The following is a 20,836-nucleotide window of genomic DNA, read 5'->3' on the forward strand; positions in this document are numbered from 1 at the left end:
CTGCTTATTAGATAAAGGTTTGTATTGTTTATCTCCTATATAGCTTTTACTTATTTCAAATCTCGTCTTCTCCAATATTATCCAAGTAGGATGGTGACAACTCTGGGTGGGAATGTAACCATTCCTATCGGTCTCCTTGAAATACGTTTTAGTGTACATAATATTATCTTCAATAAAAATATTTAAATCTAAAAAATTAACTGAATGATTATCCATGTTAACAGTAAACCCCAAATCATGTTCATTCTTATTAATCACTTCAATAAAAGCTTCCCAAGAGACCCTCGGACCATCCCAAATCACCAAGATATCATCAATAAATCTTTTCCATAGAACCAGACCTTCCCATTTTCTATTAAAAATTACTTTCTCCTCCCATTTACTTAAGAAGATATTTGCCAAACTGGGCGCGAATTTCGCGCCCATTGCTACTCCCTTCTTTTGTTTTTTTCGCTTCTTTTGTCCTCACCCTTATACTATATGCTCTATATTGTACATTACATACTCCTGACCCCTGCACTATATACTCTATGTTGTACATTACATACTCCTGACCCCTGCACTATATACTCTATGTTGTACATTACATACCCCTGACCCCTGCACTGTATGCTCTATGTTGTACATTACATACTCCTGACCCCTGCACTATATACTCTATGTTGTACATTACATACTCCTGACCCCTGCACTATATACTCTATGTTGTACATTACATACTCCTGACCCCTGCACTATATACTCCATGTTGTACATTACATACTCCTGACCCCTGCACTATATACTCTATGTTGTACATTACATACTCCTGACCCCTGCACTATATACTCTGTTGTACATTACATACTCCTGACCCCTGCACTATATACTATATGTTGTACATTACATACTCCTGACCCCTGCACTATATACTCTATGTTGTACATTACATCCTCCTGACCCCTGCACTATATACTCTATGTTGTACATTACATACTCCTGACCCCTGCACTATATACTCTATGTTGTACATTACATACTCCTGACCCCTGCACTATATACTCTATGTTGTACATTACATACCCCTGACCCCTGCACTGTATGCTCTATGTTGTACATTACATACTCCTGACCCCTGCACTATATACTCTATGTTGTACATTACATACTCCTGACCCCTGCACTATATACTCTATGTTGTACATTACATACTCCTGACCCCTGCACTATATACTCCATGTTGTACATTACATACTCCTGACCCCTGCACTATATACTCTATGTTGTACATTACATACTCCTGACCCCTGCACTATATACTCCATGTTGTACATTACATACTCCTGACCCCTGCACTATATACTCTATTTTGTACATTACATACTCCTGACCCCTGCACTATATACTCTGTTGTACATTACATACTCCTGACCCCTGCACTATATACTCTATGTTGTACATTACATCCTCCTGACCCCTGCACTATATACTCTATGTTGTACATTACATACTCCTGACTTCTGCTCTCCCCCTCCCCCCACTGCTATATATACACATAATATGGATTCTCTTTTGTTACACCCATTTCCTACCAGCTGGACATTTTATATCGGATGATGTGATTGGAGCACAGACTTTTACATGGTGATAATAATGTGATAACATCCTCCAACTTTGGACCCTTAAACAGAAAGTGATAATGAGGGAGGAGTCAATACCCCAATGATGGTGGTCTTCAGGATCAGTCCAGCCTTCATCTTGGTGGTTCTCCCCCCATCCTCACTCTCTGACCTCTGGTGGGGCTCAGCCCCGCTGTTCTTCATGACTAAATCATGGACTAAATAAAGAAGTGCAGTACTTCTTGTGTTGGGAAGATGGCGATGAGTGATAGAGGGGGTGGGGACCCTCGTACTATAATCCCCTCATCACTGTCCCTCCTATAAAAGACAGTTCTGGTTGTTTCCTCACTCTCTGACTAAGGTCCATGAATAAAGAAATGACCTGGTAGGAGATCAGAGGAGCCATATCCTAGTTCCCTTGAGGGTGGAATTGTAAGCTCCTCAGAGACCAAGCTGCCTGATGTGGGCGGAGTCCTGGTTTGGGGGAACCAATCAGCTCCTGTCTAGTAATCCTCTGTCTTTGTATTTTAGTCCATGGCCGGGAGATGAGGAAAACCTCCGAGGATTGTCTCACTTTGTCTCCAGACTGGAAAGTAGAAGATGAGGACATCACACAGTATAGTCCAGGAGAAAACCCGGCTCCCTCCAATGTCCATCCGGCACCACCCAGTGTAGATGGACCATCGGATTCCTCGTATCCTGAGGAACCTCAGACTGTGCGGGACCGGGCCGGCCTTCCAACAGGGAAGAGCTTCTCCTGTACTGAGTGTGGGAAGGGTTTCCGTTATAAATCCAGTCTTTATGTGCATAAAAGGTCTCACACGGGGGAGAAGCCGCATTCGTGTCCTGAGTGCGGGAAAGGTTTTTCAGACAAGTCCAGTCTTCACACACATCAGAGATTTCACACGGGGGAGAAGCCGTATTCCTGTCCTGAGTGCGGGAAGGGTTTCCATACTAAATACAATCTTAATGTGCATAAAAGAACTCACACTGGTGAGAAGCCGTATTTCTGTCCTGAGTGTGGGAAATGTTTTTCAGATCATTCTATTCTTCTCAGACATCAGAAATCTCACACGGGGGAGGTGCCGTATTCCTGTCCTGAGTGTGGGAAATGTTTTTCAGACAAGTCCAGTCTTCACACACATCAGAGATCTCACACAGGGGAGAAGCCGTATTCCTGTCCTGAGTGTGGAAAATGTTTTTCAGTGAAGTCCAGTCTTCACACACATCAGAGATCTCACACAGGGGAGAAGCCGTATTCTTGTCCTGAGTGTGGGAAATGGTTTCCTTCTAAATTCCGTGTTAATCGTCATAAAAAGACTCACACAAGGGAGAAGCCATTTTCCTGTCCTGAGTGCGGGAAATGTTTTTCAGAGAAGTCCAGTCTGCACACACATCAGAAATATCACACAGGGGAAAAGCCATATTCCTGTCCTGAGTGTGGGAAATGTTTTTCAGAGAAGCGTATTCTTTACAGGCACCAGAAATCTCACACAGGGGAGAAGCCGTATGCCTGTTCTGAGTGCGGAAAATGTTTTTCAAAAAAGTCCTATCTTCACACACATCAGAGATATCACACAGGGGAGAAGCCATATTCCTGTCCTGAGTGTGGGAAATGTTTTTCAGAGAAGTGTGTTCTTCACAGGCATCAGAAATCTCACACAGGGGAGAAGCCGTTTGCCTGTTCTGAGTGCGGGAAATGTTTTTTAGAGAAGTCCAGTCTGCAAACACATCAGAGATCTCACACAGGGGAAAAGCCATATTCCTGTACTGAGTGCGGGAAATGTTTTTCAGTGAAGTGCAATTTTTACAACCATCAGAAATCTCACACAGGGGAGAAGCTGTATTCCTGCCCTGAGTGTGGGAAATGTTTTTCACGGAAGTCCAGTCTTTACACACATCAGAGATGTCATACGGGGGAGAAGCCATATTCCTGTCCTGAGTGCGGGAAATGTTTTTCACGGAAGTCCCATCTTTCCAAACATCAGAAATCTCACACGAGGAAGAAGCCACTTTTCTGTCCTGAGTGAGGGAAATGTTCCTCACTGAAGTCCTGTCTTCCTGTACATCAGGGGTCCCACACAACCCTGGAGGTGTATTAGTGCCTTGAGTGTGGGAAATGTCTTCTAGATGAATGTTGCTGGACATCCCAGCTCTCATGTGGGGAAGAAGCACACCCTGATATACACCTCAGATATACTCCATGGCTGAACTTCATCATGGAAGAAACAGTTCATAAGGAGAATATAATCTTAAAACAACAAAGTGCAGCGCTTAGCAAGGTAAAAGAGTCAATAAGATAATAATCAAGTATCCACAATGATTCACTGTAGAAATACGAATTCCCACGGCCTCCACTCTGTCAAATAACAGAAATGCGCACTCACCGGAAACGTATGGGTTATGCACATGTGTGATCATGCATCACAGGCAATAGATACATCAGAGGTTAGGCAGCCAGGCATCTCCCTCACGGTGGGTCATCACAGACTCTTTAGTCAGGTCCAGGGGTCCCCTTAAGGTCAGCCAGGTGCTCCATGCAAAAAACTTCCTCTCAGGGTGGCAAAGTGCTTTCTCTGTGGGAATGATAGCTCCAAGCAGGAGCCCCAGAAGACAAATGCCAGAGATAGTATAGTATGTCCAAAAGGTAAATATTTATTTATAAAAGCAGCAGGGCAGTGTGCATATTATACATCATGTGAGAACATATATATGCAGCAGTACTGACCCCAGTAATGATGGCCGCCGGGCCTCCTCGTGGCTCCGGCGGTGGAATGACGTCACGCTCTGCAGAGCATGACGTCATTCCACCGCCGGAGCCACGAGGAGGCCCGGCGGCCATGGTGATTGTTAAGGTGTTCCCCGTACACAGATTCCCCTTCATATCCGCCTTTATTTCCTCCTTTCCCCCATTTTCTATGTTGGGATCTTTTCTACAATACTTTGTTATAATAATGGAACACGTTGTGTATTGTATTGTACACCAATAATAATGACTCCGCCCCCACATTCCAGACAAGGGATCTTCCTGACCAATCGGATTCCTTCCTTTACTATTTCCTGATTTTTATGCTTCAATCTTGTTAAATGTAAAATTATAATAAAACATTTATTGAACAAAAACTATTGTGTGTGTCGGTGCAATGAGGGCAAACTTCAATATAGAACATTGCTCCTCGGTGACACCTCACACCCTTCAATAACGGCGCAGAGTGCGGGGGTCAGCAGTATATCATATACAGCCCACCATACAGAGTGCAGAGGGGGGCTGTAGTGTGCCCCCCCTCCTGATCCATATCAGGCCACATGACCACAACATGGGGGTCACCTTACCAGGGGGGTCACCTTACCAGGAGGATTCCCCCAGGCATAGCTCCTTGGCTGGTGGCTGTGGGGATCTGTGGGCGGGGATCATATTGGATTCTGGAAGCCCCCTTTAATAACAAGGGGCCCCCATATACCGTTCCCCCATGTTAATGAGTATGGGGTATATAGTACCCGACAATAGCACCAGCCCAATGACAGCTCCCTGAACTGTCATCATCTACATAAGTGAAGGGACAGGGATGGTGGGACCTTATTACCCAAATGTGACCAGTGACCATATTTGGTCAGTGATGTCACTGCTATCCCCGCCCCCTTCCTTACATGGCAGGGATTCCCAATGATATCACTGATTCCTGGGGGTGTGGCCGCTGTACCCATCCATGTCTTCCTCAGGCACCAGTGACAGCGGGAAGCTGTTATATATAGAAGTGGTAGAAATGTCTCTTCTATATGTGATGATCGGCTCCTGCAAAACACGGGACCGGAACAGGCAGTTTGGTTTGTACTGTCGTCTCATCCCTACTCTCCGACCACTAAACCCAGAGATCATCCCAAGTGGTCATTGTATTTGTCCCTTACATTGGTGACCAATGGGAGAAGGACCCCCTTATATCAGTGGTCAGTGTAGTGGTCCCTTACATTGGTGACCCATGGGAGAAGAACCCCTTATATCAGTGGTCAGTGTAGTGGTCCCTTACATTGGTGACCAATGGGAGAAGGACCCCTTATATCATTGGTCAGTGTAGTGGTCCCTTACATTGGTGACCAATGGGAGAAGGACCTCTTATATCAGTGGTCAGTGTAGTGGTCCCTTACATTGGTGACCAATGGGAGAAGGACCTCTTATATCAGTGGTCAGTGTAGTGGTCCCTTACATTGGTGACCAATGGGAGAAGGACCCCTTATATCAGTGGTCATTGTATTTGTCCCTTACATTGGTGACCAATGGGAGAAGGACCCCCTTATATCAGTGGTCAGTGTAGTGGTCCCTTACATTTGTGTCCAATGGGAGAAGGAACCCCTTATATCAGTGGTCAGTGTAGTGGTCCCTTACATTAGTGACCAATGGGAGAAGGACCCCTTATATCAGTGGTCATTGTATTTGTCCCTTACATTGGTGACCAATGGGAGAAGGACTCCCTTATGTCAGTGGTCAGTGTAGTGGTCTCTTACATTGGTGACCAATGGGAGAAAGACCCCCTTATATCAGTGGTCAGTGTAGTGGTCCCTTACATTAGTGACCAATGGGAGAAGGACCCCTTATATCAGTGGTCATTGTATTTGTCCCTTACATTGGTGACCAATGGGAGAAGGACCCCCTTATATCAGTGGTCAGTGTAGTGGTCCATTACGATGGTGACCAATGGGAGAAGGACCCCCTTATATCAGTGGTCAGTGTAGTGGTCCCTTACATTGGTGACCAGTGGGAGAAGGACCCCCTTATATCAGTGGTCAGTGTAGTGGTCCCTTACATTGGTGACCAATGGGAGAAGGACCCCCTTATATCAGTGGTCAGTGTAGTGACCACTGGTGGTTACATTAGTGACCAATGGGAGAAGGACCCTCTTATATCAGTGGTCAGTGTATCAGCCCCTTACATTGGTAACCAATGGGAGAAGGATTCCCTTTTATCAGTGGTCAGTGTAGTGGTCCCTTACATTGAGGACCAATGGGAGAAGGACCCCCTTATATCAGTGGTCAGTGTAGTGGTCCCTTACATTGGTGACCAATGGGAGAAGGATCCCTTATATCAGTTGTCAGTGTAGTGGTCCCTTACATTGAGGACCAATGGGAGAAGGACCCCCTTATATCAGTGGTCAGTGTAGTGGTCTCTTACATTGGTGACCAATGGGAGAAGGACCCCTTATCAGTGGTCAGTGTAGTGGTCCCTTGCATTGGTGACCAATGGGAGAAGGACCCCTTATATCAGTGGTCATTGTATTTGTCCCTTACATTGGTGACCAATGGGAGAAGGATCCCCTTATATGAGTGGTCAGCAGGGGCAGACTGACAACTCATGGGCCCCCCAGGCAATAGGGGATCATGGGGCCCCTGTGTCCTTGCCCAAACTCAAAAAAGCCTATGAAAAAGGTACCAGGGGCATCTTATGGGGCCCCCTACTGACCCCGGGCCATCGGGCGGTGCCCAAGTTACCAAATGGTTAGTCCGCCCCTGGTGGTCAGTGTAGTGATCCTTTACATTGGTGACCAATGTGAGAAGGACCCCCTTATATCAGTGGTCAGTGTAGTGGACCCTTACATTGGTGACCAATGGGAGAAGGACCCCCTTATATCAGTGGTCAGTGTAGTGGTCCCTTACATTGGTGACCAATGGGAGAAGGACCCCTTTATATCAGTGGTCAGTGTAGTGGACCCTTACATTGGTGACCAATGGGAGAAGGATTCCCTTTTATCAGTGGTCAGTGTAGTGGTCCCTTACATTGGTGACCAATGGGAGAAGGATTCCCTTTTATCAGTGGTCAGTGTAGTGGTCCCTTACATTGGTGACCAATGGGAGAAGGATTCCCTTTTATCAGTGGTCAGTGTAGTGGTCCCTTACATTGGTGACCAATGGGAGAAGGATTCCCTTTTATCAGTGGTCAGTGTAGCAGTCCCTTACAAAAGACTAGAAGGTCTAAAATAAATAAATGAATGAATCACCAGGACCAGATGGCTTGCACCTGAGAGTCCTCAAAGAATGAAGCCAGGTCATTGATAGACAGTCATCCCTCATCTTTAGGAAAGCTTACTGACCGGAATGGTGGCAGCAGATTGGTGAAAATCTAACGTGGTTCCAGTATTCCAGAAAGGACCGAGATACATATCTGGAAACTCCAAGCCAGTCAGCCTAACATCAATAGTTTGTAAACTATTGGAGGGATGATAAGGGACCATACCCAAGAATTTGCTGATGAACATAGTATCATTAGTAGTACCCAGCATGGATTTATGGGAAAAGATCGTTCTTGTCAGACCAACCTATTAACAATCTATGAGGAGGTGAGCTGTGATCTGGATAAAGGAACCCCCGTGGATGTAGAAGGAACGAGGATTGTGTCACTTCCAGAGTCACTCAGATGTAAACAAGCCATTTCCAGCTTGTGAAAGCATCAGAATGAACTGATCTTGGTTTGGTCGGATGTTTTTATGGTCAGATTGGGATCTGGGGTCCAATAGACTGCAGATGTCTCAGTAAAGAGAACCTGTCTGGTAGCAATAAAAGTAATAAATAAATTGGGACAGAGTAAAAATAGAAAAAAATTAAAAGAAAAAAATGAAAGCACCCCCCCCCTGTGTTTGCACACAAAGGCTAACACATACCGAAGTCCACCACGCATTGTAAACGGTGTTCTCACCACACGTGTCTCCACACAGGTATGGCTGGAAATGTCAGAGTGAGAGCGATAATTCCGGCATCAGACCTCCTGTGTAACTCTACACTGGTATCCTGAGTGACACCTATGGGGGGTATTTAGGCCCCGTAGTTTGGCGCCGTTCCACTGGCATTTGTAATTGTAAAGCGTGACATGTTAGGTATCTATTTACTCGGCATAACATCATCTTTTACCCCCAAAACGGTATTATATTGTGTTTGCTGCACTAACATGAGGTAAAGTTTCCTTTCTAAAAAATGTACATTAAAGAAAATCTGCAGAAATACGGAGCGACAAATATTGTACCAGCAATCATGTTCCTCTCCAGGGTCTCTGCTTATATATAATATTTGGGGGCTCTCAGTCATTTCCCAGCAAATAATGACTTTTACATGTCGGAATGTCAGAATTGGCCGGGTAGGGAAGTATTAATAATAAATACAATAAATAATCGTCTCCTGACATTTAGGAGTCTATTAATAAATGGAACAACAACTCCCCCAGGTAGAAGTGCCGGTACAGTCCATTCCTTCTGTGTGAATGGGATGGGGGGACCAATGGTAGGAGGCTCTTTGCTGAGCTGCTTGAAGGGTTTCCATCCATTTCACATGGAAAATACCACATTTGTCTATTGGATGGTGAGAATTCCTAGGATACTTAGCGCCATCTAAAGGCCAAATGCAGAATTTACCATTTTAAATAAATGGCTGGTGTCATAGTGTTGGTTTAACCCCTTGATGCCGAGCGCACGCAAATTAGTGACCTCTCAGACCTGGGATTTGTTCCGTGGGGCCGCTAATTTGTGTACCTGTCTTTGTCCTGGGAGCACACCGCACGGCGCACTCCCAGCACAAACACCGGGGTGTCACTGAGAGCCCCGGGTCCTGGAACTCTCAATTCCAAGTCACATGATCGCTGTGATAGCCTCTGATTGGCTATCACAGTGATCAGTCATTATGAAGACCACCCCCTTGTTTTCTCTCTCTGAATGGAGGAGAGAGATACATTGCATCATTATATATGTTACACATTGTATCATTATATACATTATATTATATATTGTATTATTATATACATACTATTACACATTGTATCATTATATACATTCCATTATACATTGTATCATTATATACATTATATTACACATTGTATCATTATATACATTATATTATACATTGTATCATTATACATTATATCATTATATGCATCCTATTATACATTATATCATTATATACATTCCATTATACATTGTATCATTATATACATTATATTACACATTGTATCATTATATACATCCTATTATACATTGTATCATTATATACATTCTATTATACATTGTATCATTATATACATTATATTATACATTGTATCATTATACATTATATCATTATATGCATCCTATTATACATTGTATCATTATATACATTATATTATACATTGTATCATTATATACATTCAATTATACATTGTATCATTATATACATTATATTATACATTGTATCATTATATACATTGTATTACACATTGTCACATTTTATACATTATATTATACATTGTATTATTATATACATTATATTATACATTGTATTATTATATACATTATATTACACATTGTATCATTTTATACATTATATTATACATTGTATCATTATATACATTATATTACACATTGTATCATTATATACATCATATTACACATTGTATCATTATATACATCATATTACACATTGTATCATTATATACATTATATTACACATTGTATCTCTCTCTGTCCTTTCTGAGAGAAAAAAAAGTGTGTGTTAAAAATGTATATAAATAAATATATTAACCGCTTTCCTTCCACCTTATAACAGAAATACTGCTACAGGGCAGCAGGGGTGTGTAATATCATGTATATATATACATTATTTTGCAATTCAGGGTAGGGGGCGCACATGAGCCACATGTTCATGTCCTACCAGCGCTGCCATTGGTGGCCTCAGCTGTCAATCTCACTGGATCCCAGATAGTGATTCCCTGCCGGCACCTGGCGATTGCTGTGTATCACTGATGGTTGAGAGATCTGTGTATAAACAATACAGATCTCTCTCATCAGCTCCTGCGCACTGCTTTGTATGGCTCTGCATAGCAGTGTGCGCACAGTGAAGCACACACACAGCCCCCATACTGAAACAGCACACAGTTAACCCTTTGATTGCCTCAGATGTTAACCCCTTCCGGCCCAGTGCCATTAGTACAGTGTCAGTGCTTTTTATTAGCACTGATCACTGTATTGGTGTCACTGCAGATGTCAGTGACACCAAGTCAGTTCCCTCCAGTGTCAGAATGCCCGCTGCAATTCCACTGACCATTACTAGTATCTAAAAAAAAAATCCCAGTATCTACGCCACCATTTGTAGACGCTATATCTTTCATGTAAACCAATTAATTTACACGTATTGGGATTATTTTTACCAAAGACATGGAGCAGAATACATATTGGTTGAAATTTAGGATGAAATTTGATTTTTTTAGGGAGATAAATTTCATTAGGGTGCAGCGTTGCATGACCGCGCAATTGTCAGTTAAAGTGCAAGAAAATCTTAATGCTGACAAGTCAGAATTGCTGTGTAATATTAATGACTTGTGGTGTAATACTGGTAAACGCATGTCTGCCCCTCCCCCAACAATCTCATGAGTCATTACAACTAGAGGGCGCTATCCAGCAATTGAATGTTGCCTCTGAGAATTATAAAAGACTGTGTTACATATATTGGTCTGTTACAGCCGTACAACACTCAGGAGTCATTGGAGGATGAAGGGGTTCAGGAGCTCAATCTTGCAGAGACAATTTAGTGGTGCGAACAAAGACAGAGGCAGAAGTGAGGATAACATCTCCATGAATCCAGATCTGATCGCTCTGCGTCTACTAGACACTCCTCAACATCTTCCCAATCCATACAATCAAGGTTCTCTGCACTCAGTCAGCAACTAATAAAAGCCGTGCTGATGGTGAAGATTCTAAAATTCAGGCAGCTTTCACCCAGAAGAAAGCAGAAATGGAGGCTCAGGCCGCAGAAATGGAGGCTCAGGCCACAGAAATGGAGGCACAGGCCACAGAAATGGAGGCTCAGGCTGCAGAAATGGAGGCTCAGGTCGCAGAAATGGAGGCTCAGGCCGCAGAAATGGAGGCTCAGGCTGCAGAAATGGAGGCTCAGGTCGCAGAAATGGAGGCTCAGGCCACAGAAATGGAGGCTCAGGCTGCAGAAATGGAGGCTCAGGTCGCAGAAATGGAGGCTCAGGCCGCAGAAATGGAAGCTCAGGCTGCAGAAATGGAGGCTCAGGCCGCAGAAATGGAAGCTCAGGCTGCAGAAATGGAGGCTCAGGCCGCAGAAATGGAGGCTCAGGCAGCAGAAATGGAAGCTCAGGCCGCAGAAATGGAGGCTCAGGCCGCAGATAAGAAAGCAGAAATGGAAGCTCAGGCCGCAGAAATGGAGGCTCAGGCCGCAGAAATGGAGGCTCAGGCCACACAAAAGAAAGCAGAAATGGAAGCTCAGGTCGCAGAAATGGAGGCTCACGCCACACATAAGAAAGCAGAAATGGAGGCTCAGGCCGCAGAAATGGAGGCTCAGGCCGCAGAAATGGAGGCTCAGGCCACACAAAAGAAAGCAGAAATGGAAGCTCAGGTCGCAGAAATGGAGGCTCACGCCACACATAAGAAAGCAGAAATGGAGGCTCAGGCCGCAGAAATGGAGGCTCAGGCCGCACATAAGAAAGCAGAAATGGAAGCTCAGGCCGCAGAAATGGAGGCTCAGGCCGCACATAAGAAAGCAGAAATGGAGGCTCAGGTTGCAGAAATGGAGGCTCAGGCCGCACAAAAGAAAGCAGATATGGAGGCTCAGGCCAAAGAAATGGAAGCTCAGGCCACAAAAATGGAGGCTCAGGCCACACATAAGAAAGCAGAAATGGAGGCTCAGGCCGCAGAAATGGAGGCTCAGGCCGCAGAAATGGAGGCTCAGGCCGCAGAGAAAGAAGCTAAAGCTACCCACCAAAAGGCAGAAATTGAAATACGCGGCTGCTCGGCGTCAAGGCCCAGCCGCATTTATGCGTCCTGTCAGTGTGAAGAGGTTATAGTGGTTCTAACGTTTTCTTTGACATTAATGAATTCTAAGGTAATAAACCTTCTGTGTCCCAGGATCCTCCCCGGCTCCCTGTGGGCGGGGTTACTCGCTCTGCAGGCAGGGGTACTGCTCCTCTCGTGTGCACACTCATCAATGCCCAGGACCAGGTGGGGCTGTGTTAATGTGAAAGTCATTGGTTAGGCAGAAGCCCGGCCTACAGATGAGTTGTACACCATGTGCAGCTGTGTAATATACATCCCATGTCACTACACACCTTCCTCATTGTATGTAGCATTAGGAGGGACACACTGAGCCCATGTTCTACCCACCAGCCCAGCGATACCTCTGCCACCTCACTACCAGTGACAGAATGGGGTCCCGATGTACACCTAGGACGTATCTCATGTGTTCACTTCTCTTCACTCCTTCAGCTCTCCCATACCATGTGGCCAGGTACATGAGATCTCCATACCATGGGTTTGGTCCCAGATACTTCTGGGGAACTGATCACTAGGAGAGAGGCAGAACACCAACCCCCTCACTACCAGAGAACCTGTCACCTCTGCCAGATATGATGCTTATTGACCAGCTACTATACTATATGCTCCCTTGTTCTCCCTTTTCCTGGCCTACCAATCTGCATGCTTGGATAAGGGTCTGGTATGTATTTGGGGGTAGACCCTATTCTGTTTTTTAATTTTGGCATGGGGTTCCCCTCAAAATCCATACAAGATCCAATGGGCTTGGTATGGATTGGGGGGACCTCTATGCTGTTTTTTTATTATTTATTTTTTTAAACCGGCACTTGTTTTGTTTACATTCTGTTGACAGCGGGGATCCCTCTGGCAGGATGCAGCGGTCGCCTGCTTCTTAACAACCTACTTCCTAATGTATCTGAAAATGTTGTTAGAACTTTTTTGGATTCAGTCAGATTCATTATTATGTCTATTTGGATAGATGTACGCTGCCACTCCCTTTCTCTGTTGGGGTCCCTCAAGGTTCTGTCCTTGGACCCCTTCTCTTCTCCATCTACATCTCCTCCTTTGGTAACTTGATAACCTCCCACGGCTTCAACTACCATCTCTATGCTGATGACACACAAATCTATCTTTCTACCCCTCACCTCACCCCCTCAGTCTCCTCCTCACCTCACTCCCTCAGTCTCCTCCTCACCCCTTCAGTCTCCTCCTCACCTCACCCCTTCAGTCTCCTCCTCACCTCACCCCCTCAGTCTCCTCCTCACCTCACCCCTTCAGTCTCCTCCTCACCTCGCCCCTTCAGTCTCCTCTCACATTAATAACCTACTAAGTGACATATCGGCATGGATGTCACTCCACTTCCTCAAACTCAATCTTTCCAAAACTGAGCTCTTAGTATTCCCCCCAGCCCGTGCCCCCTCCCCTGACTTCTCCATCAAGATCAATAATACAACCATCAGTCCCTCATGCCAGGGTACTAGGTGTAATCCTAGACTCCCATCTGTCCTTTCACCGCCAAATCCAATCACTGTCCAAATCTTGCAGACTTCACCAAGACAACATCTCCAAGATACGCCCGTTCCTAACCTCGGAAACCACTAAGCAACTTATTCCCTCCCTTGTTATATCTCACCTTGACTATTGTAACTCCCTCCTCATTGGCCGACCTCATCGCAGGCTATCCCCTCTTCAGTCTATCATGAATGCTGCTGCCAGACTCATCCACCTTACTAACCGTTCTGTATCTGCCTCCCCTCTCTGCCAATCCCTCCACTGGCCTCCAATCAGTGTCCTCCACCCCTCTCTGCCAATCCCTCCACTGGCTTCCACTCAGTGTCCTCCACCCATCTCTGCCAATCCCTCCACTGGCCTCCACTCAGTGTCCTCCACCCCTCTCTGCCAATCCCTCCACTGGCCTCCATTCAGTGTCCTCCACCCCTCTCTGCCAATCCCTCCACTGGCCTCCACTCAGTGTCCTCCACCCCTCTCTGCCAATCCCTCCACTGGCCTCCAATTGCCCAATGGATAAAATTCAAAACACTAACACTGATGTACAGTTGTGTTGAAAATAATAGCAGTCAGACATCACTAACCGGATCAATCACTGTTTTTGGTGGAAATGATATCTCTACATGGCAAATAATTTCCTAGCAGGTGTAGTAGAGTCATAGAAATCCAACAGACCCGACAGTCATGACATGCATGCTGCTGATTCTGTGTCATTGAATCACTCATTGAAAGGGGCGTGTTCAAAATAATAGCAGTGTGGAGTTCTATTAGTGAGGTCATTCATTCTTTGATAAACAGGTGGCAATTATTGCCCTTATTTAAGGAAGGAAGGCAGCAAATGTTGTACATGCTGGTTACAGTGCATTTCTCTCTGAAATTCTGAGGAAAATGGGTCTTTCCAGACATTGTTCAGAAGAACAGCGTACCTTGATTAAAAAGTTGATTGGAGAGGGGAAAACATATAAAGAAGTGCAGAAAATGATCGGCTGCTCAGCTAAAATGATGGCAAATGCTTTAAAATGGCAACCAAAACCTGAAAGACGTGGAAGAAAGCGAAAAACTACCATTGGAATGGATAGAAGAATAGCCAAAATGGGGCGGACTCAGCCAACAATCAGCTCCAGGAAGATGAAAGAAGGTGTGACGTTCCCTGTGAGGACTCAGCCAACAATCAGCTCCAGGAAGATGAAAGAAGGTGTGACGTTCCCTGTGAGGACTGTTACAATTAGAAGACGCCTATGTGAAGCCAAGCTATCTGCAAGAAGTCCCCGCAAAGTCCCACTGTTGGGAAAAAGACATGTGCTGAAGAGGTTACAATCTGCCAAAGAGCACATTGACCGGCCTAAAGAGAAATGGTGGAACATTTTGTGGACTGATGAAAGTAAGATTGTTCTTTTTGGGTCTAGTGGGCGGAGACAGTTTGTCAGACGACCCCAAACACTGAATTCAAGCCACAGTACACTGTGAAGACCGTGAAGCATGGTGGTGCAAGCATCACGATATGGGGATGTTTCTCATACTACGGTGTTGGGCCTATTTATCGCATACCAGGGATCATGGATCAGTTTGAAGACATCAGAATACTTGAAGAGGTCATGCTGCCTTATGCTGAAGAGGAAATGCCCTTGAAATGGGTGTTCCAACAAGACAACCACCCCAAACACACCAGTAAACGTGCAACATCTTGGTTCCAGACCAACAAGATGGACGTTATGGAGTGGCCAGCCCAATCCCCGGATCTTAATCCAATAGAAAACTTGTGGGGTGACATTAAAAATGCCGTTTCTGAGGCCAAACCAAGAAATAGAGAAGAACTGTGGAATGTGGTCCAATCATCCTGGGCTGGAATACCTGATCACAGGGGCCAGAAGTTGGGGGACTCCATGCAACACAGATGTACAGCAGTTCTCAGAAACAGTGCGACTACAACCAAATATTCATGAAGTCATTCAAAGGAAAGCAAAATCTTCAAACATTTCTCAGTTTATATAGTGAATGTTTGAGTTTGTAAAGAAGAATACAAACACTGAGATTTTTTTGAACCGTCTAATATTCACTTTTCTTCCATTTTTTTAGAGGAACAACACAAATTTGATGTATTTTTCTTCATGTTTTGATTTGGAATAGAATGTGTCGTGTTCCCAATGCATTTGTGTGGATGGAAATAAAAGCTATTAGAAGGATTTTCAGCTTTATTCACTTTTTTCAACACACTGCGATTATTTTGAACACAACTGTATAAATCTGTTCATAATACTTCCCCAAATTACATCACTGACCTTGTCTCTAAATATCACCCAAACCGTACACTCCGCTCCTCGCAAGACCTCCTACTCTCTAGCTCCCTTGTCTCCTCCTCCCATGCTCGTCTCCAGGATTTCACCAGGGCGTCATCCCATCCTCTGGAACTCCCTACCCCAATCTTTTTTAACCTCCCTAACGGTATTCCTGAGTGTAGCTCGGGGTAAAATGTCAGTACCAAAAGCGGTAACCCCGAGCTACCCTCAGGCTTACCATGCGGCGCTGCATAGGGAGTCCCTGCAGTGCTTACCTTGTCCTTCGCTCCCGCGATGTGTCCCCTGCAGCATCCCCGGCCATCTCCTCCGGTCCCTGTGACGTCGGGACGTACGGGCACCGCCGGCGGTGGGAAATTTGAAAATTTAAAAAAAATGTCATTTTTTTCAAAATGATTTTACATAGTAAAACATTGCTGTTTCAACCCATTTCACATACATTTTGTCCCGAGTGCTTTGTCCTGTCCCCTGTCTGCATTTTGATTGTTCTTTCTGCCTGGAAACTTAGAAAAGTCCATGGCGTCCAAAAAGCGTCCCTTTACGTCAAAAGCGGTTTTAGACCGGCTAGAGAACAGCGATAGTAAATCAGAACCACTTGCAGAATTGAGTGATAATGATTTGTGGGGGAAATTCCTCATCAGACACTGAAAACGATTCTGCGACTTTGCTCAGCGATGTGCGAACTTGGCGCTATATTTCACATTTCAGTGTTTTTGGTTTGATTATATTATTGAATTAAATGTATGATTTAGACTCTTGTTCAGACAGATTTCAGGGAGTTATTCCTAAAAATTACAGCCTACAATAAAAAAAACTACATATTTCCATGCAAAATAATGTACCGCTTTCAGCACCAAAAATGAAATAATCAGACCGCCAGGGAGGTTAATCTAATTTTTGTCCAAACAATTAACTTGAACAAACGAAATCACACATATCTACTAAATACTAATTAGTTCTGTAAACCTGGCACTAAACCCTCCTGTCCTTTACAGCCAAGGAAGTTGCCATCTTACCCTCAGATTAGATGTGCAGTTGTCATGGTGCAGCACATGTGATCATCTATGACAGCAGACATTTGAAGGTTTGACAGTTTGGTTTAACCACAACCACAAGTATGACATTGATCACCAGAGACATGCCTTGGATGGATTTGATTTGAAAACACTTTGGAAAGGGCCTTGGGCTCAGGGGGAAGGGCTCTGGTACCAAAAGTCAGGGGCCTTCATGGTTACTTGCACCGGGGCCCCCCCCAAGCCTGGGGCCCGTTCCACCGATCCCGGAGCCCCTTTCTCTGTTGCTGAGCCCTCTATTTTGGTCCCACAGGGAGACACTTTCGCATGTTCTGCAGCAGGCCCCCTTCCTGTCATCTTGGGTAGTATTGCCACCTTTTCTTCAAGCCAAAACGGAACACTTTAGCGGAACTATACAGATTTTTTTTTATTAAATAACATTTCTACTCATATGGATTAAATCATAAGAGCCCTCCCGCATCAAAGTTCACAGAGTTCCCCCTTTACATTGGAATCCACAGAGTTCCCCCTTTACATTGGAATCCACAGAGTTCCCCCTTTACATTGGAATCCACAGAGTTCCCCATTTACATTGGAATCCCCTCTACATATGAACTCTTGGAGTTCCTATATACTGTAAGGGTGGACTCTGCAGACTTTGATGTAAGGGAGACTCTGATTTAAGGAAGGGCATTGGGAACTCTGATGTGAGGAGGAGACTCTAATGTAAGGGGGATCACTGCAGACTCTGGTGTAAAGGGTAACTCTGATATAAGGGGGTCTCTGGTAACCAAAGCCCCAACATTCATCATAGTTCCCATCATTCCATTTTAACCTGGGTTCCCATAGTCCACCTTTCATCAGAGTCCAGAGAGCCCCTTTTGCATCATTCACGTGTTGCTGATCATCTTGTCTTAGAACTGCCTTTTGTTTGCAGAACACCACTGCCTTATGGGAAATAAAAACCATCTAAACCCAGAAGTGTGCATTTAAACCTCCTCGCATAGTATGACTTACTTTCCTCATAGTAAGAATAAAAGTTAGGCTTCCACCAGTGAGTCCTATTCTCCATGATTAACCCCGTCCTGTCCCTGGCCAGTCTACACGGCTCTATCATCTGTCACATCTATCACATCTCATATGTCACATCTATCTGTCATCTATCACACACACACACACGTATGAGAAGCTGGAACAGGTGCTTGTTGCAAGACAAGATCGTCACTTCCGTCTATTTCCGGTTTCTTCCCAAAGTCTCGTGAAGGACAAGAAGAAGATGGACGTTGCACATGGTCAGACAGTTATGACAATAATGGTGACTTTTTCTTTACACTTCTTCTTGATATTTCTACAGTAGTTGTATCTCCATGGAACTGTTCATGATACGCTTTACATTGTTATTTCTACAGTAGTTGTATCTCCATGGAACTGTTCATGATACACTTTACATTGATATTTCTACAGTAGTTGTATCTCCATGGAACTGTTCATGATACACTTTACATTGTTATTTCTACAGTAGTTGTATCTCCATGGAACTGTTCATGATACGCTTTACATTGTTATTTCTACAGTAGTTGTATCTCCATGGAACTGTTCATGATACACTTTACATTGATATTTCTACAGTAGTTGTATCTACATGGAACTGTTCATGATACGCTTTACATTGTTATTTCTACAGTAGTTGTATCTCCATGGAACTGTTCATGATACACTTACATTGTTATTTCTACAGTAGTTGTATCTCCATGGAACTGTTCATGATACGCTTTACATTGATATTTCTACAGTAGTTGTATCTCCATGGAACTGTTCATGATACACTTACATTGTTATTTCTACAGTAGTTGTATCTCCATGGAACTGTTCATGATACGCTTTACATTGTTATTTCTACAGTAGTTGTATCTCCATGGAACTGTTCATGATACGCTTTACATTGTTATTTCTACAGTAGTTGTATCTCCATGGAACTGTTCATGATACGCTTTACATTGTTATTTTACACCATTGTGTGATAGAATAAAATCACACTTTATTTTTTATTTCAACGGCTCTTTCATTCATAATTGCCTCAAGACACTAAAAGAAGTATTATATGTGTCTAAAATCCAACAGTCTGTGCATGTAAACGCACCCCCAGCAGTAATGCAGGAACCAGAGCCCAGGGTTATCCCGCCTGGTCATGTTTCTGGTGACCCGACATGTTTTCCAACTTTAAAAACAGTTGTTTACTATGCTTCAAGCTCAGACCACATTCTTCTGGTTCTGAAGGACACGGGTTAACCTTGTTGTTACATGGTTGCAGGGGCCCCCAGTCTTGGGCTTTTAGTCTCCTCACAGATGACCCAGCCTGAAGGTCAGTTGGGTTTAATCAATGATAATCCTGACCGTGCCCACTCAGCAGAAACTAACCATCAGGATAAATACATCGCTGAACAATACTGTTCTGATTTCCACCACTGGTCACCTGACTCGGGGTGGAAGGCCCCAGATCCAAGAAGCCGGTTCAGGTTAGGCCTATCCTTTATCCTCTGGGGAAAAGGCTAGAAGATCTCAGGGCCTCTGCTTGTACTGTGAGGACCATGGCCACTGTGTCACCAGCTGCTCCAATAAGCCAAGAAAAGGGCCCTTCTCCTGAACTATTAAACTCTATTTTTAGGGCCCCGTCTAGTGCTCTGCTTATTCTACCCCCTGGAAAGCTGTTTGTTCCCCTCCACCTTAGGCTTACAGTGCTTTCAGAGGCATATCCAGCTAAGATGGCCGAGCTCCCAGGGAGTAATAAAACCTTTTCTTTGGTTTCTCGTGGGCTTTAGTGGCCTCTCTCCATAAGGACTTCTGTTTCTGTGTAAGAGCTGCAGAATCTGTGCTCACTATAAGTCCTCAAAAGTCCAACACTCTGGATTACCCCTTCCTTTGCCTGTCCATAAACACCCTTGGATGCATATCCAGGCTGACTTGTCCTCAATTTCTGCTGCCTTTACACCTGCTGATGCGGTCTAGTCTGTCTCTACACCTGCTGATGCGGTCTAGTCTGTCTCTACACCTGCTGATGCGGTCTAGTCTGTCTCTACACCTGATGATGTGGTCTAGTCTGTCTCTACACCTGATGATGTGGTCTAGTCTGTCTCTACACCTGCTGATGTGGTCTAGTCTGTCTCTGCACCTGCTGATGTGGTCTAGTCTGTCTCTGCACCTGCTGATGCGGTCTAGTCTGTCTCTACACCTGCTGATGCGGTCTAGTCTGTCTCTACACCTGCTGATGCGGTCTAGTCTGTCTCTGCACCTGATGATGTGGTCTAGTCTGTCTCTACACCTGCTGATGTGGTCTAGTCTGTCTCTACACCTGCTGATGTGGTCTAGTCTGTCTCTACACCTGCTGATGCGGTCTAGTCTGTCTCTACACCTGCTGATGCGATCTAGTCTGTCTCTTCACCTGCTGATGCGGTCTAGTCTGTCTCTTCACCTGCTGATGCGGTCTAGTCTGTCTCTTCACCTGCTGATGCGGTCTAGTCTGTCTCTACACCTGCTGATGCGGTCTAGTTTGTCTCTACACCTGTCAATGTGGTCTAGTCTGTCTCTACACCTGCTGATGCGGTCTAGTCTGTCTCTACAACTTCCAATGTGGTCTAGTCTGTCTC

The 20,836-nt window shown here is 44.6% G+C and overlaps 1 pseudogene; it reads left to right on the plus strand.

The window, feature by feature from the left end:
• LOC149445460 (uncharacterized) overlaps window positions 1-20,836 on the plus strand; it is a 77,439-nt pseudogene that overhangs the window by 1,844 nt on the left and 54,759 nt on the right.

Source organism: Staurois parvus, unplaced genomic scaffold (assembly GCF_062004578.1).
Source record: "Staurois parvus isolate SC_StPar_1 unplaced genomic scaffold, SC_StPar_1.0 ptg000720l, whole genome shotgun sequence".
NCBI lineage: Eukaryota > Metazoa > Chordata > Amphibia > Anura > Ranidae > Staurois > Staurois parvus.